Raw genomic sequence first — 27,889 nt, forward strand, 5'->3', positions numbered from 1 at the left:
TATCACAAGTATATGTCTTATTTTTCAATTGGGTCAGAACTCATGTAAGAAAGAGAGGTGCTATATATAGGATCCCTTCAAAACTCTAACAATAAATATAAATTACGATTCAAGTTGAAATACAAAAGTAAGCATAAAGAAATTGAATATATTATTCTGTAAATGTAAAATCCTAGAAGTGTTCAGGGTAAATATTTTCTTTTTATTTTAATAAATTCCAGTGGAATGGAAATATACATTTGAATATCTAAATTGATAAAAATCATGAAATATATGCAAGGAGAATGTTGTGTGTGAGAGTGGAACAAGAGCTAGTCAAAATGTCTACAGTTATACACACTTGCTCTGTTTGATCATGTATCATCCCTCAGAATTTCCAAAGCATATCCTGATATGGACTATACAAATTTATCTGTAAAAGCCTAGATAGTCCTTGCATCAGGTGTACTATAAAAACCTGTGACATGACAATACATATGAAATATTTTATTCTTCTGTATGAATAATCATCCTCCATATTTGTTGTTTTCTGAATATTTAAAAAGAAATGCATTCAAATTGCATTATGAGTAACTGAATTTATATCTAAGGAAGAATTAACTGTACACACAATCTATCACTGGAGCAGTAGATATTCAGGTGTTCCATTTTCTGCCAACCCTATTCTAAATGCGCTTCTCTTTCTGAGGTCATCGTGGATTTCTCATTTTCCTCAAGTTTTCAATCATAATAAGTCTTATCGACTGTACCTCTGCAATGTCTCTCTCAACCAATGCAATAGCTTATCTAGTCTTCAAATTTCTTCCATATTCTGTTCAATATTTGCTCCATTACCAGACTAATTTTTCTAAGATGCAAATTTCATTATGTTCCTTTTCCATTCTTCATTTTAAAAAATTTCCATAGTTCCACATTTTTTACACAGTAAAATATAAATCTTTTAGAATGGAATTCAAAATGTCATTCCATTTAGTTTATAGTACTCTGTCCCTCTGCTGCCGCTATCCTGCCTCCCTGAAGCTAGTGGTCTAATTACACGGAAACACTAACAATTTACTGAATATGCATGTGAATGGCCCTCTTTCTGCAAAGAGTGCCTGTCTTTCCTCTATCTAGTAAAATTGTGATGCGATCTTTACAACTCAGCTCCAATATCACCTCCATTGAAAAGCCTTTCCTGAGTCTCCCCGCAAACAGCCTGACTAATCATGTCCTTCGCTTCTAGGATTCCAAAGCAACCTCAAGTTTCCTAGATCTCCTCTTCCCATAGTCTCGCCACAGTGACTTTGGACAGAGCTACACGAGGCCAATGTGTATCCCTCCATCACATGCTGACCTTGGCAAAGCTGCCAAAGATATTTTCAACAAAAGATTTGCTTTGGGGTTGGTGAAACTGGATATGAAAACAAAGTCTTGCAGTGGTGTGGAATTCTCAACATCTGGTTCATCTAATACAGTCACTGGTAAAGTTACTGGGACCTTGGAGACCAATTATAAATGGTGTGAAGATGGTCTGAGTTTCACAGAGAAATGGAACACTGATAACACAGTAGGAACAGAAATCGCAGTGAAGACCAGATTTGTCAAGGTTCAAAATCGGATACCACCTTTTCACCAAACATAGGAAAGAAAAGTGGTAAAATCAAGTCTTCTTACAAGAGAGAGTGTATAAACCTTGGTTGCGATGTTGACTTTGATTTTGCTGGACCCGCAATCCATGGTCCAGCTCTCCTTGGTTATGAGGGCTGGCTTGGTGGGTACCAGATCATCTTTGACAGTGCCAAATCAGGAATAACTTTGCAGTGGGCTACTGGACTGGAGACTTCCAGCAACACACTAATGTTAATGATGGGATAGAATCTGGAGGATCAACTTATCAGAATGTATGTGAAAATCTTGACACATCAGTAAATGTTGCTTGGACATCGGGTACCAACTGGTACTCACTTTGGAACAGCAGCTAAATATCAGTTGTATACCACTGTTTCTATTTCTGCAAAACTCAACAATCTAGTTTAATTGGAGTGGGCTACACTCAGACTCTGAGGCTCGGTGTGAAGCTTACACTGTGTGCTCTGATAGATGGGAAGAACATTAATTCTGGAGGCCACAAACTTGAGCTTGCCCTGGACTTGGCTTAATCCAGCTGAAAGAAACCTCTGGGAATGGATGTCAGAAGATTTGGCCTTCATATATATCCATTGTGACCAGCAAGCTTCCCCCCGCTCTTCCACAGCTAAGAAGGTGATCAAAACAAAGGCTGATCTAAACAAGAGCTGTATTTTAAATATTTAGACAGTTACTTGTTAGCTGGTTTCTAGTTGGTTATCTATCTACTTATTTAAATGTATTTAACTGTTAAATGTACTACCCACCTATAATGAAATAGACCTTTATGAAAACTGTAAAAGAAAAAAAAGGTAACTTATCTGCTCACAGAATTCACAATATACAGTGGTGAGAAGCAAGTAATTACAATTTTTAAAAAATCCCATTTGGAAAAGGGAGCATGAGAAACATAAGCACTATTCAATCTATATCACATATCACAATTAGCAGATATCAGAACTACCTGATAGGATTAGTTAGATTTCCTGCCCTGGGATGGAATCCTTTTTCTGATTAGACTTACTGGAAGCTTTTATGTCTCCTCCATACAAAAATCTTCCTTTTTCATTAGCTTTCAAGGCATCACCTTAGGCAAAGGGGATGGGGATATCATTCTTGCTACCTGCATTGCTACAGCAGCTTTTTCGCCTATCTGTGTTACTTAGAGATAACAGTGGTTGTGTTAGGGGCTGAATAATCAGGGGTTGTAGCTGGCCCAGCCTGGAGTTTCTTTAAAAATTCTGCTGTCAAAAATATAGCCACCTTGCAGTCCTTATGCTTTTGGTCAATTCATTGTACAGGTAAAGACAGTCAAAGTGATCATCTAGGCACAGCCTGGTCATTTTTAGCTCTTAAGTACAGACTTCTGTTCAGTCCCCTCAATCTTACCTGGCAGTCTTCCACATAAATCTCATTGGCCAGAATCAGACCATATGAGATGCCCTAGCTATGAGAGAGGATAGAAAATTGAGATTTCACTTTCCTGGGCTAGCTAGAGAGGAAGGCAAAAAAAAAAAAAAAGTGGTTGTGTATGGGCAAATTTGATGACTGTCTTATGGGGTTACAAATAGAGTCATTCTTCTTTCATTGCCTGTTTCCAAAGGAGCCACTACACTTCTGTCTTTAATGTTGGATTCTGAGAGTTGATAAACAGCCATGATTACGGTATCGTTTCCTGAGTTTATAGTCTTCAATTATAATCAATATATTCTTGCACCATGACCAGTGTTGACAAATAAAGCAAACAGAATAGAAAAACACCAAATAGGAGCTGGTTTTTTTTTTAAAAAAAAAAAAAGATTAACAAAATTGACAAAACTTTAGCTAGACTAAGAAAAAGGAAGGACGACAGGTAATTAAAATCAGAAATTAAGTAGGAGACATTATAATTGATGCCATGAAAATTTTAAAATCATTAAAGACTATTATGAACAATTATACACCAACAAATTAGACAACATAGAAGAAGTGGGTAAGTTCCAAGAAACATAAAACATACTAAGATTAAATCATTAAGAAATAGAAATCTGAACAGGTCTATAACTAGTAATGTGATTGAATCAATAATAAAAAATAAAAAAATCCTCCCCCCAAAAAAAATTCTAGGATCAGAAGCCTCCACAGGTGAATTCTGCCAACTTTCAAAGAAAAAATAAACACCAAACCTCTCAAACTCTTGTAAAAATTTGAAGAAGAGGGAACACTTCCAAACTAATTTTATGAGACCAGCATTACCCTGATATCGAAGCCAGATAAGGACACTAGAAGAAAAGAAAATTAGAGAATACTATGCCTCAAGAATATAGATGTAAAAATCCTCAACAAAATATTAGCAAACCAAATTCAACAACACATTAAAAGATCACACACCATGATCAAGTAAAACATAGCTCTGGGATGCAAAGTGGTTCAACATATGAAAATCAAGCAATGCAATACACCATATTAACAGAATGGAAGATAAAAAATCATATTATCATCTTAATAGATGCAGAAAAAGCAATTGAAAACAACTAAATACATGATAAAAAAAATTCAACAAACTAGGAATACAAGGATATTACCTCAACATAATAAAGGCCATATACGTAACATACATAATAGGTAACAGCAGACTCACCAATGAAAAGCTGAAATCTTTTCCTCTAAGATCAGGATGTTCCCTCTTGCCACTTCTGTTCAACATAGTACTGGAAGTCCTAGCCAGGGAAATGAAGCAAGAAAAAGATATAAAGGCATTCAAATCCAAAGGAAGAATTAAAATTACCTGTGTTTGCAGATGACATGTTATATTTAGATAACCCTAAAGATTGCAAACACACACAAATAAAACTTGTGAGAATAAGTGAATTCAGTAAAGTTGCAAAATATAAAATCAACATACAAAAATCAGTTGCATTTCTATAAACTAACAAAAATCAATCTGAAAAGGAATTGAAGAAAATTTCACTTACAATAGTATCATAAAGAATAAAACACAGGAATAAACTTAAGTAAGGAGTTGCGACAACATGGATGAACCTAGAGGTATTATGCTTAGTGAAATAACTCAAAGGAGGAAAGACAAATACTATATGATCTCACTTACATTTGGAATCTAAAGAACAAAATAAATAAACAAAACAGAAATAAACCAATAGATACAGAGAAAGAACTAATACTTACTAGATTGGAAAGGGTGGGAGGGGGTGGGGGTAGGTGAGAAAGGTGAAGGGATTAAGAAGTACAAAATTACAGGAGAGTCACGGGGATGCAAAGCACAATATAGGGAATATAGTTAACAGTATTGCAAAAACTATGTATATTGTCAGATGGGTAGGTAGTAGATTAATTGGGGGGATCACTTCATAAATTATATAAATGCCTAACCACTGCACTGTACACATGAAACTAATATAAAATAAAATTGAATGTCAACTACAATTTTAAAAAATAGTCACATGGATGTGTAGTACACCATCAGGAATATAGGCAATAATGTTCTAATAACTGTACGGTGTCAGATGGGTAGTAGACTAGTAGACTTGTTGGGGTTATCACTATGTGTGTTATGTAAATGTCTGATCACTGTGTTGTTCTGTATGCTTAAAACTAAAATAGAGAGAGAGAGAGAGAGAGAGAGAGAGAGAGAGAGAGACAAAAGAAAAATTAAAAAAAAAAAATCTAACAGTGGGAGTAGTGGTAGAGATAGCCAAATAAGCAGTAATTGTTGAGCACTAGTATTTAAGTGAATTAGGTACTTAACTGATGTCAGTGTTTCTTCTAACCTTACTCCAGTTTTGTATCATAAAGCAAATATAAGTTAATATTTTGCTTAAAAAAAAAAAAAACTTAACCAAGGAGGTGAAAGACTTATACACTAAAAGCTGCAAATCGTTCATCACAGAAACACTAAAAAGATACAAATAAATGTTCATGATTGAAAGACTTAATACTGTTATGATGTCCACAACTACTCAAAGTGAGCCATAGATTTGATATAGTTTCTATCAAAATTCCAATGTTATTTTTCACAGAAATAGAAAATAAAAATCCTAAAATTTGTATGGAACCGCTAAGGATCCAAAATGGCCAAAACAATATTGAGAAAGAACAAAAAAGCTGGAGGCCTCACACGTCCTAATTTTAGAACATATTACACAGCTACAGTATCAAAACAGTATGGTGTTGGCATAAAAACAGACATGTAGAATAATGGAACAGAATAGAGAACCAAGAAATAAACTTCTACATATCTGGTCAAATGAATTTCAACATTGGTGCCAAGACCACAATACCTAAACTTGGAATTCATTTACCACATATTATGACTACTCTCATAGTATCCTAAAAATATCCTTTTCAACCTCATCAGCGTGACATTTCAATCCAAGTTGGGAATTTATTGTGCATTCCATCTAACATAGTGCATATAAATGCTAAATGAAATTGGTCAAATCCTTAACTCTTGAATTTCTCTGTTGATACTTATGTTGTTCCTGCCACATAAGTGTCTATTATCTTTTCTATTTGATTCCTCTTTGTAAAATATTCCCCACTAGCTTCTGACAGCTATTTTTATTTAAATAGCCTTTGCTGTGAACATTTATTGAAGATTTCTTGAAAGTCTATAGCAATCACATGCAATAGTTGCCTCTTTATATGCACTTTTACATCAAATTAAAAACAATAGTCAGGTCTGTTATAATCATCTGTCTGTGCTTCATCTGCATGTTGTATATGAAGACAGAACTTTTATTTACAAACACAGCTTAACACATAATGTTGCAAGAAGTAAGCATTCCAGAAATTAAGGGGGTGGGGGGTGGGAGATGAGGGTAAGGGGGATCAAATATATGGTGATAGAAGGAGAACTGACTCTGGGTGGTGAACACACAATGGGATTTATAGATGATGTAATACAGAATTGTACACCTGAAATCTATGTAATTTTACTAACAATTGTCACGCCAATAAATTTAAAAAAAAAATAATGCTTAAATATTCCATTATCATTTTTATTCTTGAAAATTCCAAAAATGAATATGTGTAAAAATGAGACTAAATGGTAAAATTTACCCTGTTCAAGCTTCTAAATGTACAAGATTGGCAAAGTGTCATGTTGCCAGATTTAACCAATAAAACTAAACCCACCTAATTTTTAAATTTAATTAAGAATGAATAAATTTCAGCATAAATATGCCCCAAATATCTTATGGGCATATTTGTATTAAAAAGAAAAATATTGGTGTTTATCTGAAATTAGATCTCACTGAGCATCCTAAATTTTATCTGGTAGCCCTACAAATTGGTATACTGTAGCCCCTTTGTTTCTTGCTTTTTTAAAGAATAATATCATATTTTCAACCAAAAAATTTCCTTTAAAACTTAAGAAAGATGTCATGCAGCCCAGGTAATCTGTCTTAATTTAGTTAACTAATTAGGCCCAGAACAGCCTGTCCATATCCTAATTTGCAACCTAACACTGCAACCATATGTGTTTCAAAGGCTATTTTTGAACTGAAAGTCTTCTTTACCATATTCCTATTAAAAATTAAGGCAAATCTTTAGTTCAGTTTAATGGTATTTCTGTTTCACTGAGAATAAACTTTCTCTTTATTATCTAGCTTTTATATAATTATTGTAGTTTAGAGGGATTTAAAAATATTATTTGATTTTGGTGTCTAATTTAAAATATACCTGTTACTTTTACCACTAGCTGCCCCTTTCCTCTACCTCCCTACTTATAGTCAAAAATAATAAATGTATAATTTTTTCTCATCTCATTTCCACTGACCTAACAAAAAGTAATAACAGCTTCTGGCAATAAAAAAGTATTAATAGAATCAATAGAGTATTGATTGAAGTCAGCACTAAATTTCAGTGTTTTTAACATTAACATTTTTCTGTAATTTCAGAAAAAACATTTCAATATGAGTTTATGAGAAAATGTTACACACTGCTCAGTAGAAATTACTTTAAATTGATTTTACCTTACTTACGTAACTTCAGACTTCCTGTTACTGAGTTTTAAATAACTCTCTTTTCATTTTTTTAATATTAATCACAGTTTTTTTTAATTGACAGACAATTTTGTAAAGTATTTTGGGCTTACCGAAAAATTGAGTAGAAATACAGAGTACCCATATACTCCCTTACCCACCCCACTCATGCACCTGCACCCAGAATTCCCTATTATTAACATCTTGCATCAGTGTAGTACATTTGTTACAATTGGTGAGCCAAATGTGATACATAAATAACTAAAATCCATAGTTTATATTAGGGTTCACTCTTTGTGTTGAACATTCTATAGGGTTTTGACAAATATAGAATATGTATCCAACATTACAGTAACATGCAGAATAATTTCATTGCCCTACAAATTTCCTGTTCTTCACCTCTCTCTTTCTCTTTCTCTGTCTCTCTCCCTGACCTCCTGGCAACCACTGATCTTTCTGTCTCTACAGTTTTGCCTTTTCAAAAATATCATATAGGTCGGAATCATACAGTATGTAACCTTTTCAGATTGGGTTCTTTGATTGAACAGTATGCATTTAAGGCTCCTCCAGGTCTATTTGTGGCTAGAGAGCTCATTTCTTTTTATTGTTCAATAATGTTCCATTGTAAGGATGTACCAAAATTTCTTGCTCCACTCACTCTTGAGAGATATCTTGCTTGCTTCCGAATTTTGGCAATGATAAATAAAGCTGTTATCAACATTTGTGTGTAGGTTTCTCTGTGGACAGTCACAAGCTTTTTAACCAAAGTTTTAGATTTGTTTGTTTTTCCTTCTTTTACCAGAATGCCAAATTCGGTTATGTTGTTGTTGTTGTTGTTATTATTATTATTATTATTATTATATAATGGTCGATGTATAATTATCTTCTGTATTAATTTTTATTTGCCTCTCAAAACAGAGAATAATTCAGACAATTATAGAATCCCTTTCTTTGACTCCACAGTTATCGTGTTGTTTTTGGTTTTCCCTATTGGTCTCGTAATGTAATGCAGTAGCTCTATACTCCTGTTATCATGGCAGAATAAAAAGTGTTGGTACCTTTATTTGTGAGGGGAAAATAATGGAGGAGATGGTTTGTCAGTAGTCTTACTTGAAATGAACCATACCCTCTCTCAATAGCCTTTCAATATTATCCTTAATTGGGTTGGTAAATCATATGAAATTAAAAGCTATAAATATATAATCAAGTGTGCCTTCAAATATCTTACTTCATAAATAAGGATTTATTCATTGAAGCCATATTACTTTATATTCCAAGGTGTTACATAAGTAGCATATCAAGAAAATTAAGTCAGAATCAGACAACTGTTCAAATACTAGAGTATTCAAATGTTAGAATTATTCCTAATAAAGAATTTAACATGAGATAATCTCTATTTTTTATATTAAGATAATTATATACTGCATTTGTGGCTTTTGCAAACATGGCTGTAACTACCCCGGCATTGTATTGCTTACTGTCTTTTTTGCTTACTTTCCTCACTTATTAAAGCTATTTATTTACAACAAATACTTTGTATGCAAACATTAGTCTTCTGTTAACAAAAGTGAAGCCCAAATTTGTAATTAGCTACAGCTGTACATGCTGCTTTCTTTATTCAAAAGTCTTCTACCATTGTGAAGCTGTTTTGCACATTTTATGCTTTGTGGGAACCAATCTTGAATACTATAAAAAGGGCTTGTTCTCCATATGCTGAGTTCAAATTAACTATTATCTGTTCTAATTGGGATGGGGGGGTACAGTTGATAGCAATAGCTGGATTAAAGGAAGGAGAGACAGAAGGAAATGGCTTTGAGGAAAGTTATGCATAAAATTAAATGAGTCTGAATATTATACGTCAGTTAATAATTTAAGCACCAATTCAAAGTTCTGTGTCCAAGTTATATGCCATTAAATGACAATTAATCAAAACCAAGTGCATCTCATACATCACACAATCAAAGTATGAGCTGATGCTTTGTCCACTAACAGTTAATCCTACTCAATGTGTAGCCCACTGACAGAATCTCATACAGAATGGCCTGGGTGTGATCATGGGAAAGTTACTTAACCTCTATATTCTTTAGTTTCTTCGATTGTAAATTAGAGATAATAGCAGCATATACTTCATTGGATTCTAGTGAGGACAAAGTGAATTAACATTCATCAAACACTTAGAGCATTGCCTAACACGTAGTCAATGGTATCACTGTTAAATTGCTGTAAAATCTGGTACATTTTAGGAGATAAAATTTTTCTACCCATTGTTGATGTTATTGATCAAAGGCTAAAAAATAAAGACATCTCTACAAAGTTAATTAAACTGATGAATTATAAAGGGCAAAAATATGGCAACAGAGCAAGATTATTTCCCCCCAAATCTTTGTTTACATTTGGTTGGAATTCCAATCAAGGGAAAATACCCTGGCAGTATTTATGATTTCGTTATTTGTTGTTCTCTGCTAAAATAGGAGTACATTTGACTATCCATTGGCCAACTTCCAAATTACAGAAAATGATTACAGAATAATCGACACTCTAACCTTCTGAATTACCACTCCAGATATGCACAGAAAAGAAAATTACAAAACCTGGTGAGGGTGAGTTTTCACCAATGGAAGTTATAATTTCCCTGAGATAATTCTATGTGATATTGATATTTGATAAACAAAATGTCAAAGAAAGAGTCAAATGTAAGGAGAATAGAAAAGTGGCATATATATATATATATATATGTTTATATTTATATATTGCATATATACATAATTATATATATAATATATATATAACATATATACACATCACACAAATTCACTCCAAAAGAATTGTAAAGATCAATAGTCAGAATTTCAATTTACCAATAGAGAATGTTCATATTCAAAGATGTATTATATGGCCAAGTAGTATGTACTCACTGTATAAATATACCACAGTTTCTTTATCCAATTGTCTATCAATGAGCATTTCGATTGTTTCCATATCTTGGCTATTGTGAAGAGGGCTGAAATTAAACACAGAGGTGCATATATATTTTTTTCAAATTAGTGCTTTGGATTTCTTTGGATAGATACCTAGAAGTGGAATTGCTGGGTCATAAGGTAGTTTTTCAATTTTTTGAGGTAACTCCATATTGTTTTCCATAGTGGCTGCACCAACAGTGCACAAGGGTTCCCTTTTCTCTACATTCTCACCAGCACTTGTTGTTTGTTGATTTATTGATGATGGCCATTCTGACAGGTGTGAAGTAGTGTGTCACTGTGGTTTTCACTTGCACTTCTCTAACGTTTAGTGAAGTTGAGCATTTTTTCATATGTCTGTTGGTCATCTGTATGTCCTCTTTAAAATGAAATCTTACCCTTTGTAACAACATGGATGGACCTAGAGAATATTATGCTAAGTGAAATAAATCAGACTGAGAAAGACAAATACCATATGGTCTCACTTATATGTGGAATCTAAAGAACAGAATAAACAAACAAACAAAACAGAAATAGACTGAGCTATAGGGGGAAAAAACTGATAGTTGCTGGATGGGAGGGGGTGGGGCTGGAGGAGAAGGTAAAAGGATTAGAAAGTACAAATTAGTAGGTACAATATAGGCACAGAGATATGAAATACAGTTTGAGGAATATAATCAGTAATGTTGTAAAGAATACATAGGGTGCCAGATGGGCACTGGACTTATTAGGGAGCTCACTTCATGGACTGTGTAGATGCCTGATCACTGTGCTATACACCTGAAGCTGAAGTAGAAGTAGAATAATATTAAATGTCAACTACAATTATATATATATATATATATATATATATATGTGTGTGTGTGTGTGTGTGTGTGTGTGTGTGTATGGTCACAGGATGTAAAGTATTGCACAGGGAATAGAGTCAATAGTATTGTAACAGCTATGTATGATGTCAAAGAGGTAGCAGATTGGGGGGGTATCATCTTGTGAGTGGTATAAATGTGTAACTATTACATTACTTTGCACACCTGAAACTAATTTTTTTAAAAAGAAAATACTATTAGAAAAAGATGTATTCTAGAAATTAAGCTTTCCTTAACAATCATATTTTATTAATCTAAGTAGTTCTAAAACTCACAGATATGTAAATCTCAATAAAATCCTGTAGTTTTCAGGCAGAATCCTAGAGGGTAACACATCAATTAAGACAAATAATCTGAGGATGTTATTTCCTTGTTTTCTGGAGATTGACTCCCAATTTAAAATCAAGTATTAAGACTGAAAAAGTTCTCTGAAAAGGTGTCAATCTTGTTAATAACTATTAAAACTAAATGCAATATTAAGTAATGAAAAAGAAAATATTGATAGAAAATAAGGAAGTACTGTAAGAATTGAATAATCAGAACATGTTGTGTTTTGCATTTGCTAGTTCCAAAGCAAGACGTTTGTGTGCTTATGGGTGCATTTTCACAAGGTGAGTGGTGAAGAAGAAAGAGAGGTACATGATTACAGGGGAGTGGGTCTTTCATTCCTGCCTACAAGAATTGTTTTTCACAGCAGAAAATGACATATAGTCGTGAAACTTATGTGATTCATAACTCTACTTCAGTTTATTAATAACATGCTGACAAAGCTCCAATTCCGAGCAACAATCATTAATGATAGTCAAATATAAACGTACATTGCATTAGGCATCCACAATTTGGATTTTTGTCAGGTAGCCAATTTTTAACACCTATTCAGAAAAGAAATTCTTTTGAAAGATTCATTGGTTTCTGCATTCTTCTTAAAATTCTGAATTCAGCTCAACGGTTGGCAGTTTGAATTAATTTTGCCTCCATATGACCCTAAGGCCACTATCACTCTTGAAAACATTAACATAGGAGATATAGCTACTCATAATTATCTCACAAACTCAAGTTTCCTGAGAATAGGTTGAGGTCTTTGATATCCACATTACGGTTTTTAACTGGAATGATCAGCACTCAGAGCACTGGAAAAATAAATAAGTCTAGGGCCTTGGTAACCACACAAGCATCTAATCCTTGCTTTCTCCAAAGCTACTGTTGCCTATTCACTGATGAGGGAATGGACACATAATTGTGGAAAAATTGTCAGAGCTTCCATGGCTCAACATTTGTCTGATTTGTTTACCTCACCATAACTCTTCCCTTTGGTCATGACATTGGGCTTCCTGCTTGAATCATGCATACGCTTGCTGTGTTCTCTGGATGCTTTGTTGTAAGACAATGAGCTAATTTAGTTGCACAAGCTGACTCATTGGACAGCATCTATCCTTGCTGTTCATGGCTTTATTCATTTCTCCATTCCATATACTCTCAAGAGTCCAGCATGTTTTGTACCATTGCCCACACAAGTCAAAGCAGCCAGAGCTATGTGTGATACAGAAGCACTATAACTGCCTACTGTAGGAATACTGTGGCTTCATTGCCACAGTATTTTTTTTTTTATCACATTCTTAGATACTGAGCTTAAGAAGTTTTCTCCAACATCTATTTTAAATTAGTTATTCTTTATTTAAAAAGTTGTATTATGTGGTTATTCATTGTCCATTCCTACTCACCAATTGTCTAAAAATTGTTTAAAGGTAGATGATAAGTGGGTTTGTTTCCACCGTAACACAATTCTTCTATTTGCCACAATAGAACTATTATCCTTTTACAAGACAGACACAAGTAATAAAAATAATGAAGAAGTATTTAAAAACTAAAAACTCTAGTATGATGTCTGTACTCACACTTGAAATCTTATACCTGTTACAAGTATCAGACTATGGCCCAGACCTTGACTGAAATATCTATTTTTTACTTAAGAAAATAAAAATCAGTCTTCCCATAACAAGCTTATTTACAAAAAAAAAAAAAAAAAGACAACTGTAAACTAAAGAGAATATTTTTGGTCCAGCTGAACTGTAAATAGAGCTAGTTGCATGGTAGTTCCCCTAAAATAGCCTACCCATGAAGTTTACCCACCAGGAAAGGTTTAGGTAGCAGATACATAATCATGCTGAAAACAAAGACACACTGAGGTAATAAATCTGAAGAACCAGAATTAGGGCATTGGCAACTATAAAAGGATAAAGCTAAGAAACCACAAACCATACAGAGAGAAGCCCAGATAAAAGACTGTCATATACCTCAGATGTTCTAAACATGGCAGGCCCCTGGGCACCGCGTATGCAAAAAAAGAACATTCACCTATTTTCCACTTCCAATCTATTTAAGAAAAAGGTGACTTAAAGCTGCTGAAAATAACTCTGTGCCTAAAATACAATTGCTGCCACATGCCTGAAAAATTCAACCATTCCCGTTGAAGACGTTTAGAAGATATTCACGACTTTGACACTAGTCATATTCCCACAATTGCACTGTCCCCGAGTTCACTTCTCTGTGAATACTAGGTATGGTAATTCAACCTTGCCCTTTGGTCTCTGGACCTCTTATTGTTCTGCATCAACTTGATTAAATGCAAATTCAAGGGAAAAGTATCAGTAATTTCGTGTTCGTGCCCAAGAAAGTTTCTCTAATATCTCAATAGGATCTCACTGTTCTGTGGTCATATTTTTTAATTGCTCACAACAGCTATTTCAAATCTCACCAGTTTCCATCCTCATTTATCCTGAATCTCACCATGCAACTTTACCTGCTTCTTCACAAAATAATAGCACTTCTAGGTGGGAAATCCCTCAACTTCCTAATCCCCTCCTACTGAAAACAAATTGGAGCCTGCTCTTATATTTATATCCTTAAAGCCTCTTTTCCAGAGCAAATTTCTCCTCCTGTCATACGAATTTAATTTTCTCCAATTTTCATGGATATTTCCTGTATCAGCTATCTCTTATCTCTCCTGAATTCCTAATACGCCACTCTCTCTTGCACTGGCTCTCAAACTTGGCTTCAGATAGGAATCATCTGGAGAGTTTAAAAAATAATTATTGCTGGGTTTCACTTCCAAAGATTCTCATGTAGCTGGTGGGAGGTATGGCCTGTGCATTAGGATATTTAAAAGCTCTTCAAGTTATTGTGATGTGCAGCCAAAATTCAAAATCACTGTTCTACTGGCTCATTTTCCCAAAACACGAAACATTCAGAATTATTACCGTACTGTATTTATTTTAAAAAAAACACAATGTGCAAACCTGTGACAATTTAAGCATCAAAAGAAATAATAGGAGTTATAACCAAATGAATAAAATATCAATTTGTGAGTTTATGTTCATATAGCTCTTCCTTATAATAAAATGATAGCTATCAAATGAGGAAGGCAAATTGGATTTAGAAAAATCAAAATTTGGCAACAATTGCAGTAATGACTAATTCAAGAAATAAATTCTGATGGAAGTTAAAAATAGTGGGTGAAAGTAGGATGAGAAACAGAAATTTGTATAACTTGAAAATCCCTCCCCAAAGAACGTTTACTAATTAAACATGAGACAAAAGTGATTTTACAATTACAAATTCAAATGATGAAAGTTAAAATCACCAGTAATGAGATAAATCAATATCATATATCACTCAATAGGAGTCAATGAGGAAAAAAGAGCATCACTTCGGTATATTTCAGCCAAACAGTATTGCCTGGGTCTAGTCATCAAGAAACACCACATAAACCAATTTGAGGGGCATTCAACAAAATGACTACTCTGTAATATTCAGAAATATCAAAGTGATAGAGTCAAGGAAAGACTGAGGAACTGTCTCATAATGAAAAAGTCTACAATATAAGACAACTGTGTATTACATGAAATCCTAGATTGGATCCTTTTGCTGTAAAGACTATACAGGATAATTGCTGAAACTTGAATGAGGTCTCCAATTGAAGAATACAGTTGACACTTGAACAAGGCTAAGATTCGGGCACCAGCCCCCATTTAGTCGAAAACCAGGTATAACAACAATTGGCCCTCCACATCTGCAGATTCCCAGCCACAGATCAATCATACAATACATGGGAGTTCTCTGAAATATTCTCACAATGTTTTAAGTTCAAAATGTTTCAAAATAAAAAGAAAACAAACAAAACAAAAACTGACCTTATAGCTTTCACAATGTACCTCTAACACTACAGTAGTTGTTTTTGGATTATTTGCTTGTTTGTATTTTCTTTACAAGAGCTACTCTTCCAAATATTTCTTTATCTCCTTCCTTTCTGTACAGTTCAACTTTCTGAATAGTTAGAATCTATTTGTTTTCTTCACTCATCTGTTTTCTTTTCTTCCTCAAGCCTATGTATTTAATTCTGCTACTAATATTCTACTGAAATTACTCCTACTAGTGTCATCTGTGACCCCTTTTGCTAAATTCAGTAAAAACTATTTTTTATGTGTTTTGGTACCATTAGTCTTCCTTCTAAGTATTTTAATATAACTTTTTCCTTTTTTTTTTCTTTGCCTAGTACCTACCCTTCTCACTATTTCATACACCCATTTCGTCATCAAATATTTAATGAACTAATTTTGTACATCAGATACCTTTAAGGGCAGAAGATCAAGTGCTGAAAAAGATAAAGTAGATCCTTGTTCTCGTGAAGGTTGCATTCAAGTGTAGAAAAATAGACAACAAAGAAATAACAGGTAAACAAACAAGATAGTTTCAGAAATTATCAAATAATATAACACAACAAGGTAGCTTGACAGAGAATGCCTGAGAAACAGGACTCTAAAGTAGGGATTATTTTAGCTAGGTAAGTCAAAGAAGGCATCTCTAAGAAGGTTCTATTTGAAGTGAGAAATGTCAGACAGTCTGGTAGAAGGCACTCCTGTCAAAGGATCAACAAGTTCAAATGCCCTGAGCATTGAGCAAACTTGCTATGTTTGAAGAAGAGAAAGAAGAATGGTGTGGCTGAAGCGGAGTTATCAAGGAGTAGCATGGTGGAGGCAATATCACATAAGGAGATTGGACTTTAGGCCAATCACAATAGAAAGCTACTAGAGTGTTCTGATCAAAGCCAGTGGGGTTTTCTGATTCACATTTTATGGTGAAATTGGTGCTTCCTTTTCACCTTTCCCTTAGAAAATATGTCGGACGCTATAATTATTTTATTATTTGCCCTTCTCTTAATTGTTGGTACATCCTAAGGATTTCATCACAGACCATCTACTCTTCTTACAGTACACACACTCCTTTGATAATCCACTCCTATAATTTCATCTAACACATATTTATTGATGGTTCTCTATAATCTCTTTTGAGCTCCGAACCCACTGTCTAGATGTCACTATACATCTGCCTGGACTCAGCTCATCATCTGACCCTTTAGACCAACTCTTCCTCCTACATTCCCTGATTTAGTGAATGATACTGCCATCCAGTCAGAAAGCATGTAGGCAGACTTGGTTACTCTATATACTTAATAACCATATCACACAAAATTTTCTCATTAAACTCTCTTTTACTCATATTCTTCTATTTCTTCTCCCTGCATTGTAATGTCATTGGTTTAGTCTCTGTTTGCATGATCTCTCAACTGATACACTACAAATGCCCCTGATGTTTCTGTTTCTAGTTTCAACTCTACCATATACAGTCCATTTTGCTTACTCCTGCCAGAATGAACTTTAAAACCACATTTGATCAAAAGGGACTCAGTCTTAGACATATTTGAATAAGTGGGGATCTCTTCAATGTGTCTCTACTGAAATAAAATTATTAACAGGAACAGCAATAACAATTGTGATGTTGATGATTTACTGAGTGATTGTTATAGGACAGTTCTTGATCTAAGAATTATATATGTATTAACCCATTTCTCATACTGACTATAAAAGGTAGGTATTATTATTACTTCCACTTTACAAATGAGATAACCAATGCTTGAGTAACTTGCCCAAAGGTAAATAGCAAGTAACTGGCAGAACTAGGATTTCAACTTAACCTGACTCCAGAGTTGGCAATGACTAAATTCAAACGTATTAGTACAACATACGAGTCTCTGCATGTTTGCCCTTTGAAAACTCCCTAGCCCTCATTTCTCAAACATTTCTCTTGCACTTGCAGCTAATATTAAACATCTTGCAGATCCCTTGACAACATCATGCTCTCATCTTCCATGCCATTTTCATGAGGTCCCTCTGGTTGTGATATCTCTCTTTCCTTTTGTTAGCCAGTTAGAGCTCCTTTGTCCTTCAAGACTGTCAAAGTCTATTTCATATACCTCCAGGAAATCTCCCAGTTGATAATTAATGCATTATCAGTCTGTGCCTTCCTCTGTTCTAGGAACTAACCCTGTCTGTATCATCATGTTTTCTTGTTGACCTTCCACTTAAAATTAAGAATTCCTTAAGAGAAGGAGATATTTCTATATAACAGTACCTGTATAATGATTGGTTCATAATACACCATTTTTAATAAATTAATGAATAAATACCACCACCATCTATTGGTATACCATTACAACTCAATTTCATGGTTACCTATTAGAGAAAGTGGTCCTTAAAAACGGTGTACCTAAAGTTCCATTCAAGATAGCAGAGTAGATAAATGCTGTGCTTATCTCCTTTGACAACCACATCAAAATTACAACTAAATTACAGAACAACCATCATTGAAAATCTTTTGAAGTCCAGCTAAACAGAAGTCCTATAACTGAGAATATACAGAAGAAGCCACATAGAGACTGGTAGGAGGAGATGAGACGCTGTATGAGCTGGTCCCACACCTGAGCGTGACTGTTAAAAATAGGGAGGGATATCTCAACTGCAGAGGTACCCCCCTGAGGAGCAAGGGGTCCCAACCCCACACTAGGTTCCACAGCCCAGGGTTCCAGTGCTGGAAAGAGAAGTCCCAATAACTTCTGGCTATGAAAACCAGCACAGATTGTGGCTGAGTGAGATGGAAGGCGGCTAGAGTCCCAAGCATTCCTATTAAAGGGACTACACATGGACCAACTCGCTGATGGACTCATTCACTGTGAGCTCCAATGCTGGGCAGCAGCTTGAAAGGTGCCAGGGACATACAGGGAGAAAACAAATTGTTTGGCTTCAGGTAGAAAAATAGAGAGACAGCTTTCTTCCAGACTGAAGTGCTAGCAGAAGCCATTGTTTCTTTGTTGAGCCCTTCCCCCTACCAGATTACAGGCGCCATATCTAAGTCTCCATCACCCTGACTAACACCATTGACAACCACCCTGGTGACTAACTGAGCCCTGCCCCACCCAACTTGTAGGCCCACCCAAGCAACTTCAGAGGCTTTTCCATACAAAGGGCCTCTCTTGGCCCATACTACAGACTTTCCTAAAATGGGTCAAAGGTTCACAAACCCCAAATAAGCAGCATCTCACCTCAGCATACCCTGTATGTCTAGCTGAGCAGCCCCAAGCCTACCTCTAGTGGCCGCTGGCCTCAGTTTGCAGCTTAGCCTCTCCCAGGCAGTTCCAAGCCCAGCACAAGTGACAAACATCTGCAGATCACTTTGTAGCTCATACCAAGTGGCCCTGGGAGGGGCACAGGCAGCAACTGACTTTGGCCTGTACCAGAGCCCCTCCCAAGAGGCCCCAGAACCAACATACCTGGTGGCCAGCTTCAGATCATACCAGTGCATTACCTAACCACCTCCAAAAACACACCCAAAGGACAGACTGGGCAGGCATCACAGCCCTGCTAAAGTAAATGCTGTTTTGTAGGGTCAGCCCCTGCACAAAAGCTCCTCTGCTGTAGTCATAGCCAGTGTTAAAAACCAATCCATTTGATGGTCAATCTCTCCCATTTATGTTCAAACAGCAACCAAGGCTCAACTACGGCATGAGGGCAACCCACACAATGGACACACCTAGAGCACCCAGCTCAGGTGTACAGAAAGACTATGCCACTGGGCCCCCCAGGACACCTACTACAAAAGGCCATTCTACCAAGACCGGGACATAGTAGCTCTACCTAATACATAGAAGCAAACACAGGAAGGTAACCAAAATGGGGAGACAAAGAAACATGTCCCAAATGAAATAACAGACCAAAGCTCTAGAAAAATAACTACACAAAATGGAGACAAGAATTCTACCAGATCCAGAGTTCAAAACACTGCTTATAAGGATGCTTAGTGATCTCAGGGAGAACTTCAACAAAGAGATAGGAAAGATAAAACTTGAGATAGAAAACATAAAAAAGAATTAGTCAGAAGTAAAGAATACAATAATTTAAATGAAGAACATATTAGACGAAATCAACAGATTATATGAAGCAGAGGATCAAATCAGCAATTTGGAAGCTAAGGTAGCAGAAAACACCCAGTCAGAACAGAAAAAATAAAAAAGAATGCAAAAAATGGAATATTTTAAGGGACCTCTGGGACAACACCAAGCATACCAACATTCGCACCATAGGGGTGTCAGGAGGAGAAGAGAGAGAGCAAGGAAATGAAAACCTATTTAAAGAAATAATGACTGAAAACTTCCCTGACCTGGCAAAAGAAGTAGACATACGAGATGTGAATTTTAAGTTCACGAACCTGTAGCAATGATGTTGCTAACTGTTTTTGATATCAGAGGGATTATTCATTATGAATTAGTACCAACTGGACAAACAGTTAACCAAGTTTACTATTTGGAAGTGCTGAAAAGGCTGCATGAAAAAGTTAGACGATCTGAACTTCTCGCCAACAATTGTGGCTCTTGCATCATGACAATGCACCAGCTCACACAGCACTGTCTGTGAGGGAGTTTTTAGCCAGTAAACAAATCACTGTATTGGAACACCCTCCCTACTCACCTGATCTGGCCCCCAATGACTTCTTTATTTACCCGAAGATAAAGGAAATATTGAAAGGAAGGCATTTTGATGACATTCAGGACATCAAGGGTAATACGATGACAGCTCTGATGGTCATTCAAGAATAGAGTTCCAACATTGCTTTGAAGGGTGGACTAGACACCGGCATCAGTGCATAACTTCCCAAGGGGAGTACTTCGAAGGTGACTGCAGTGATATTCAGCAATGTGGTATGTAGCACTTTTTCTAGGAGGAGTTTGTGAACTTAATTGTCAGACTTTCGTACCTGCCCAAGAAATGCAGAGTCTCAAAAAAGGTAAAACCAAAGATGTCCAGCCCAAGATACATCATAATTAAAATGCCAAATGTAAAAGACAAAGAGAGAGTGATGCCATAAAAATGGCAGCAGGAGGTGAGCCTCTTGAAACCTTCCCTGGAATTTACAACAAATTGAACAACTATAACCCCACAAAGGACTCCCTGCACAGCAGACAGGCAAGACTAAGAGGAGCACTACTGAACTCACTTAAAGGTGGGAAAATTGTGGAAGTAGGGGAGGAGGGAAGGGAGAAGTGCAGAGATGGGGCTGCGCAGGCACTGGATATAGACCTAGCTTGGTGCTCCAAGCTTATTGCATTCTGGAATTATCACAGCTGTGGAAGAGAGAGGAACTTGGACTGCTAGGGCTCCGCTTATGGCCCACAGGGCTGAGGGGACAGAATATAACACGGCTGAACCCAACACTCACAGCAGAGACCTCTGAGCAAAGAGTGAGGTAAGAAGGCTGAAAATGGTCATTTAAACCCTCACTGCTGAACAGAGAACAGAAGCCTCAGGCACAGAGCGTAGCCACACCCTCCCTACCCTCCCAGAGCTCACTCCACCCCCAACTGCCCAGTGCTAGAAGCAGAACAGTAATAGTGTCAGATCAAAAGAACAGAATATTTGCAGTTCTGAGAACTGCAGTCTGCAGACATAGACTCCCAGCCCAACTAGTTCTGGCAAAGGGGAGGGAGCTGTGGAAAGACTGGCTGTGGTGATGGTCACCACTATTGTTCTGGGCCACCTCTCACAACCCACCCCGCCCCTGTCCCCACCTATCTGAGTGGATCCCTGCAGGAGTAAACAGAGCTGCTGAAACCCACGGGCTTTGAATCTGCTGCAGGAAGAGCTTTGGAACTACAGAAGCTCTCCACATCCCCCATGGAGGGGTCTTTATTCCTCCTTGCATGACCCAAGTGAACTGTTCACAAAGGAGAAGGCTGCCTTCCAGGGAATCCCCCCATTGTGTGAGAAGCCGGAATAGTGTAGAGAAAACATAACACCACAGTGTGAGAGAGAATAAAAGGCTGCAGTCGGAGAGAAAATAAAACATTCTACCAACACCTGCTGGAAAACAAAAGAAAGACCTCTTTCTATCAACCTGTCACAGAACTCACTCCTGTAGATGTCTAGGAAGAGAAATAATAAATCATTAATTGCCATGAATAACCAAGGCAACAAGACTGCTCAGAAAGAAAGTGAAAAGTCTCCAGAAAAGGAACTTAAAGATATGGAAATATGCGACTTAAATGACAGAGAATTCAAGATTGCAGTTCTTAAAAAACACAATGAGATGCAAGAAACACAGACAGGCAGTTAATGAACTCAGAAACACCATCAAAGAAAAAAATGAACATTTACCAAAGAGATAGAAATTTTTAAATAGAACCAAATAGAATTTCTGGAGATTAAGAACTCAAGAAAAGAAATGAAGAATGAAATAGCCAGCTTAGGTAGTAGAGTTGACCAGATGGAGGAAAGAATCAGTGACATCAAATATAGAAATCTGGAAATGACACAGATGGAAGAAGAAAGAGACTTGAGACTTAAAAGAAATGAAAGAACTCTACAAGAACATTCTTACTCCATCAGAAAGAACAATACAAGAATAATGGGCTTACCAGAAGAAGAAGACATAACAGTCATCAATATTTATGCCCCCAATCAGGGAGCACCAAAATATACCAAACAACTACTAAGAGAACTAAAGGGAAAAATTGGCCAAAGCAAAATTATACTAGGGGATCTAAGTACATCATCGACAGCTATGGATACATCATCCAAACAGAAAATAAAGAAATAGCAGCCTTAAATGACACATTAGATGAAATGGACATAATTGACATTTATGGAGCACTTCATCCTAGAACAGCAGACTATACATTCTTTTCTATTGTACATGGAACATTCTCAAGTATACACCATATATTGGGGCATTAAACTAGCCTAAGCAAATTTAAGAAGATTGAAATCATGCCAGGTATATTCTGTGATCACAATGATTTGAAATTGGATATCAACATGCATAATGATAGAAGGAAAAACCACAAATATGTGGGGATTAAACCACATGCTTTTAAAGAACGACCAGGTCAAAGAAGAAATAAGAGGCAACATCAAAAGATACATAGAAACAAATGAGAATGGAAATAGATTCTACCAAAATTTTTGGGATGCAGCGAAAGCAGGTTTAAGAGGGAAATTTATATCATTACAGGCCTATCCCAAGAAACAAGAAAAATCCCAAATAAATAACCTCACGTTACACCTTAAAGAATTAGAAAAAGAAGAACAAATGAAACCCAAGGTCAGCAGAAGAAAGGAAATAATAAAAATCAGAGCAGAACTAAATGAAATAGAGAACAAAAGACAACAGAAAAAATCAATGTGACAAAGAGTTGGTTCTTTGAAAGGATTAATAAAATTGACAAACCCTTGGCTAGACTCAATAAGATTAAAAGAGAAAAGACACCAATAAACAAAATAAAAAATGAAAGAGGGGAAGTTATCACAGATGCCACCGAAATTCAAAGAATCATCCAAGAATACTATGAAGAACTATATGCCACAAAATTCAATAACCTAGAAGAAATGAACAATTTCTTAGAAACATATAGCCTTCCTAGGATGAATCATGAAGAACTGGAAAATCTAAATAGAACAATCACCAGTAAGGGAATTGAATCAGTCATCCAAAACCTTCCCAAAAGCAAAAGTCCCAGATCAGACGGCTTCACTAGTGAATTCTACCAAACCTTCAAAGAGGATCTAATATCTCTCCTACTCAAACTCTTCAAAAAATTGAAGAAGAGACAACTCATTTTATGACGCCAACATTACACTGATACCAAAACTTGGTAACGATAACACAAAAAAAGAAAACTACAGACCAGTATCTCTGATGAATACAGATGCAAAAATCCTAAACAAAATTCTAGCAAATCAAATGCAACAATCATTAAAAAGATTATTCATCACGACCAAGTGGGGTTCATCCCAGAGGCACAAGGATGGTTTAACATATACAAATCCATCAAAGTAATACATCACACAAAGAAAATAAAGGACAAAAATCGTATGATTATATGAGTTGATGCAGAAAAAGCATTTGACAAGATACAACATCCATTTATGTTTAAGACACTTAATAAAATAGGTATAGAAGGAACATACCTTCACATAATAAAGGCCATGTATGACAAACCATCAGCTAATATCATAATTAATGGTGAAAAACTGAAGCCTTTTGCTCTATATTCAGGAACACGACAGGGCTGTCCCATATCACTCTGCTTTTCAACATTTGTTGGAAGTCCTCGCCAGAGCAATCAGGCAAGACCAAGAAAAAAAAAGGCATCCAAATTGGGAATCAAGAAGTTAAATTGTCACTCTTTGCAGATGACATGATGCTATATACAGAAAATCCTAAAGACTCCACCAAAAAGCTGTTAGAAGCAATAAATGAATACAGTGAAGTTGACGGCAAAAAAAATCAACATACAAAAGTCCATTGCATTCCTACATACTAACAATGAAATCTCAGAAAAAAATTTTTAAAAATTTCTTTTGCAATTGCAACAAAAGGAATAAAATACCTAGGAATAAACTTAACCAAGGATGTGAAAGACCTATAGGCTGAAAACTATAAAACATTTTTAAAAGAAGTTGAAGAAAACACAAAGAGATGGAAAGACGTTCCATGATCATGGATTAAAGAATCAGCATAGTTAAGATGGCCGTATTACCCAAAGCAATATACAGATTTAATGCAATCCCCATTAAAATCCCAATGGCATTTTTTTAAAGAAATAGAACAAAAAATCATCAGATTTGTATGGGACCACAAATGACCCCAAATAGCCAAAACAATCTTAAGAAAAAAGAACAATGTTGGAGTATCACACTCCCTGACTTTAGCTTGTACTACAGGGCAACAGTAATTAAAACAGCATGTTATTGGTAGGAGGGGAGCGCAGGGCTCTAGAAGAGGGCAAACGGGATCAAATATATGGTAATGGAAAGAGAACTGACTCTGGGTTGTGAACACACTATGAGAGATTTAGATAATGTATTACAGAATTGTACACCTGAAATGTATGTAACTTTACTAACAATTGTCACCCCAGTAAACTTTAAAGAAAAGAATAAAAGACAAAGAGAGAATCTTAAAAGCAGCAAGAGAAAAGCAGTTACCTACAAGGGAGCTCCTCCTATAAGACTGTCGGCTGATTTCTGAACAGAAACTTTGCAGGCCAGAAGGGATTGGCAGAAAATATTGAAAGTAATAAAATCAAGGATTTACAACCAAGATTACTCTACCCAGCAAAGCTATCATTTAGAGTTGCAAGAAAAACAAAGAGCTTCCAAGACAAGAAAAACTAAAGAAGTTCATCACACCAAACCACTATTACAAGAAATGTTAAGAAGATGATGGATAAAAATATGAATAAAAGGCAATACCTACATATCTATGAGCAATTACTTTAAATGTAAATGAATTAAATGCTCCAATCAAAAGACAAAGGGTGGCTGCATGGATAAGAAAACAAACCCTTACATATTCTGTATACAAGAGACTCACCTCAGAATGAAAGGCACACACAAACTGAAGGTAAAAGGATGGAAAAAAGATATTTCATGAAAATGAAAACAAACAAAAAAGTTTGGGTAGCAATACTTATACCAAACAAAATTGACTATAAAACAAAGGCTATTACAAGAGACAAAGAAGAACCCAGTGACTCACTTCTGGGTATTTCCCCAAATAAATCCATAAAACAACATCGAAGGAATATGTGCATCCATATGTTCATTGCATATTATTTACAATAGCTAAGATATAGAGGCAACCTGTGTGTCCATCAAGGAATGAATGAATAAAAAAGAAGTGGCACATATATACAATGAAATATTACTCAGCCATAAAAATGAATGAAATTTTGTCATCTGCAAGAACATGGATGGACCTAGAGGGTGTTATGCTGAGTTACGTCTCAGAGAAAAAGACAAATGTCATATGATTTCACTTATATGTGGAATCTAGAGAACAGGATAAACAAACAAGACAGAATCAAGCTCACAGATACAGACAGCATTTTGGTGGTTGCCAGATGGGAGGGGTTGGGGGACATTTGAAGAGGGGAGGGGATTAAGAGACATAATGGGTAATTACATAATAGTCAAGAAGATGGAGAGTACAGAAGGTGGAATATAGTAGTATTGTAGTAACTATGTGTGGTGCCTGATGGGTTACTGGATCACTTCATAAGTTATATAAATGTCTAATCACTATGTTGTACACCCAAAGCTAATATAATATTTTTTGTCGATTATAATTGAAAAATTAAAAATTTACTTAAATTAAAAAATGGGGTATATAATAAAGGTCTTTTGGGGGGAAAAGAGAGAATTAAATAGTCACTAAGCATAGGGAATCTACCCAGTTATTGATATATGGGCAATTCTTAGCTATCTAGAGGTTGCATTTATGACACTGGATATTGGAGGTGAGGGATAAAAGAATGCTATGAAGAAGAAAAAGGCTACATTAAAAATCAAATGCTAAGAAATGTTGCAAATTTCAATTTTGTCCGGTAGGATCGAATGGACTCAACTGTCTAAGAACTTAATAACTACCTTTTGTTGTTGTAATAATAACTACCTTTCCTGGGAAATGAAACCAACTAGGCACAGCCATCTCATTACACTAAACTGTTTTCTTTGTTCCAGAAGCCTATAGATATCCAGCTACTAATAGGAAAAAACAAACAAAAAAAAAAAGCTGTTCATCATTTTGTCAAATTAAAATCTTGGAATTAAACTGATGATTTTTATATTTAAATAAATTAACTAGGGGGAGCTACGTAGAGAGGACTAGAGGTTCCCTTTGCAGTGAAGCATTTAAAGAAGAGTAGAGGCTCTAAAAAATGGCTCAAGAGTCTGAAAATCCAGCCAAAACTAAAGTTTAAACATTTAAAGGAAATTGGTACTTGGAAAGCTATTCACTAGTGCAAGTGTTCCAGCCAGGAAAGGTGGAAAATAAAATGCTGTTTACAAGTTTTCTCTGGTTTGTTATATAAAATGTGTTGTGCATGTGATATCTAAATTTAAAGTAACATGATTTAAACTGCACTATGTGATGAAGAGTCCTCTGAGGTCACTAAAGCTTTGATTTTCCAGTTAGCTTATTTTATAGCTAGTGCTTTGGAAGCCATCAAGTCCATAACGAGATAGATCAATCAGATTGTTTTTATTGGTCTACTGCGTACCATACACTTCACACAGCAGTATTCATTGGATCAGACTGCTTGGGAACAGCAGCTTTAACCTTGAGACTTGAGCAGAGAAAATAACAGCTTCAAAATTAAATATCCATGAATTATATATATTCTTATATGAAATTGAATTTTTAAACAGTGTCAATTGAAATCCGTTGGTAATGAACCAAGTGCGGTTATTTCAAAGAGGAATCATGGTCAAAACATCACATGTTCACTGATTTAAAATAGCTTACTAAACTTGATATTCAAACATCAGACTTTGCAGTGATTCAAAAAAAGACCCATATATTTTTCAAATGGCTTTAATAATACACTATTTGAAGGTAAAGTAAAAAGGAAGAGATGACCTTCATAATTTGCTTCAAATGCCTGTGATGATTTTATTGTCTTACATCTGTTTATCTGCCTTTCAAAACAAATCTAAGGTAAATTAAAAGAGGTAATGCAAGCTAGTCATATAGTAAATGGCATACTCCTGGTGCTCATTCAATGTTAATTATTTCCTCCAGAGTTTTGAGAAGGCTCAAAGGTTGATATACAATCCACAAATTACCTGACCTACCGGTTTCCTTGGTACAAATCTTAGCTTCCTCAATGTTCAGATTCCTCCACAAAAACTCAATTTGCAATTAAGGGAAAACTGGGAAAATTGGTGCAAGGATCACTGACCAGAAACATTGTATCCTCAAGGACATTCACATCACAATATCCAGACAAGTAGAGTATATAACCAGGGGTGGAATTCACATCCAAAGGGTCTAATCTGTGGGAGGAGGACATGGGTAGCAAAAAATCTCTGTGGAGTTGAGGACCCACAAGGGGCTCCAATTGTTTCGGTTTAAAGGAATTCTTCCAATTTGAAGTAGATACACATCCAAATGGGTCATTGTCGTGCAGGGCGGCCTGCGGGGCCTCTGCTCCCGCTCCCCACATAAGAACACAGGATATGGCTAGGCCAAAAAGGAACACCCACGGAGCCATAGGTAGGGGAGTCATACCGCTATAGTCTCACTGGAG

The 27,889-nt window shown here is 35.8% G+C and overlaps 1 long non-coding RNA gene and 1 pseudogene across 1 annotated transcript in view; one reads left to right on the top strand and one right to left on the bottom strand.

Annotated features, from left to right (window-relative positions):
• LOC141570618 (uncharacterized) overlaps nt 1-27,889 on the bottom strand; it is a 419,448-nt gene that overhangs the window by 112,083 nt on the left and 279,476 nt on the right. Inside the window, exon 7 of the long non-coding RNA XR_012494826.1 lies at nt 4,229-4,307. This is a non-coding gene — a long non-coding RNA (uncharacterized LOC141570618). The remainder of the gene's footprint in view (nt 1-4,228; nt 4,308-27,889) is intronic.
• LOC109455345 (non-selective voltage-gated ion channel VDAC2) lies at nt 1,310-2,141 on the top strand (annotated as a pseudogene).

Source organism: Rhinolophus sinicus, linkage group LG03 (assembly GCF_036562045.2).
Source record: "Rhinolophus sinicus isolate RSC01 linkage group LG03, ASM3656204v1, whole genome shotgun sequence".
Lineage (NCBI taxonomy): Eukaryota > Metazoa > Chordata > Mammalia > Chiroptera > Rhinolophidae > Rhinolophus > Rhinolophus sinicus.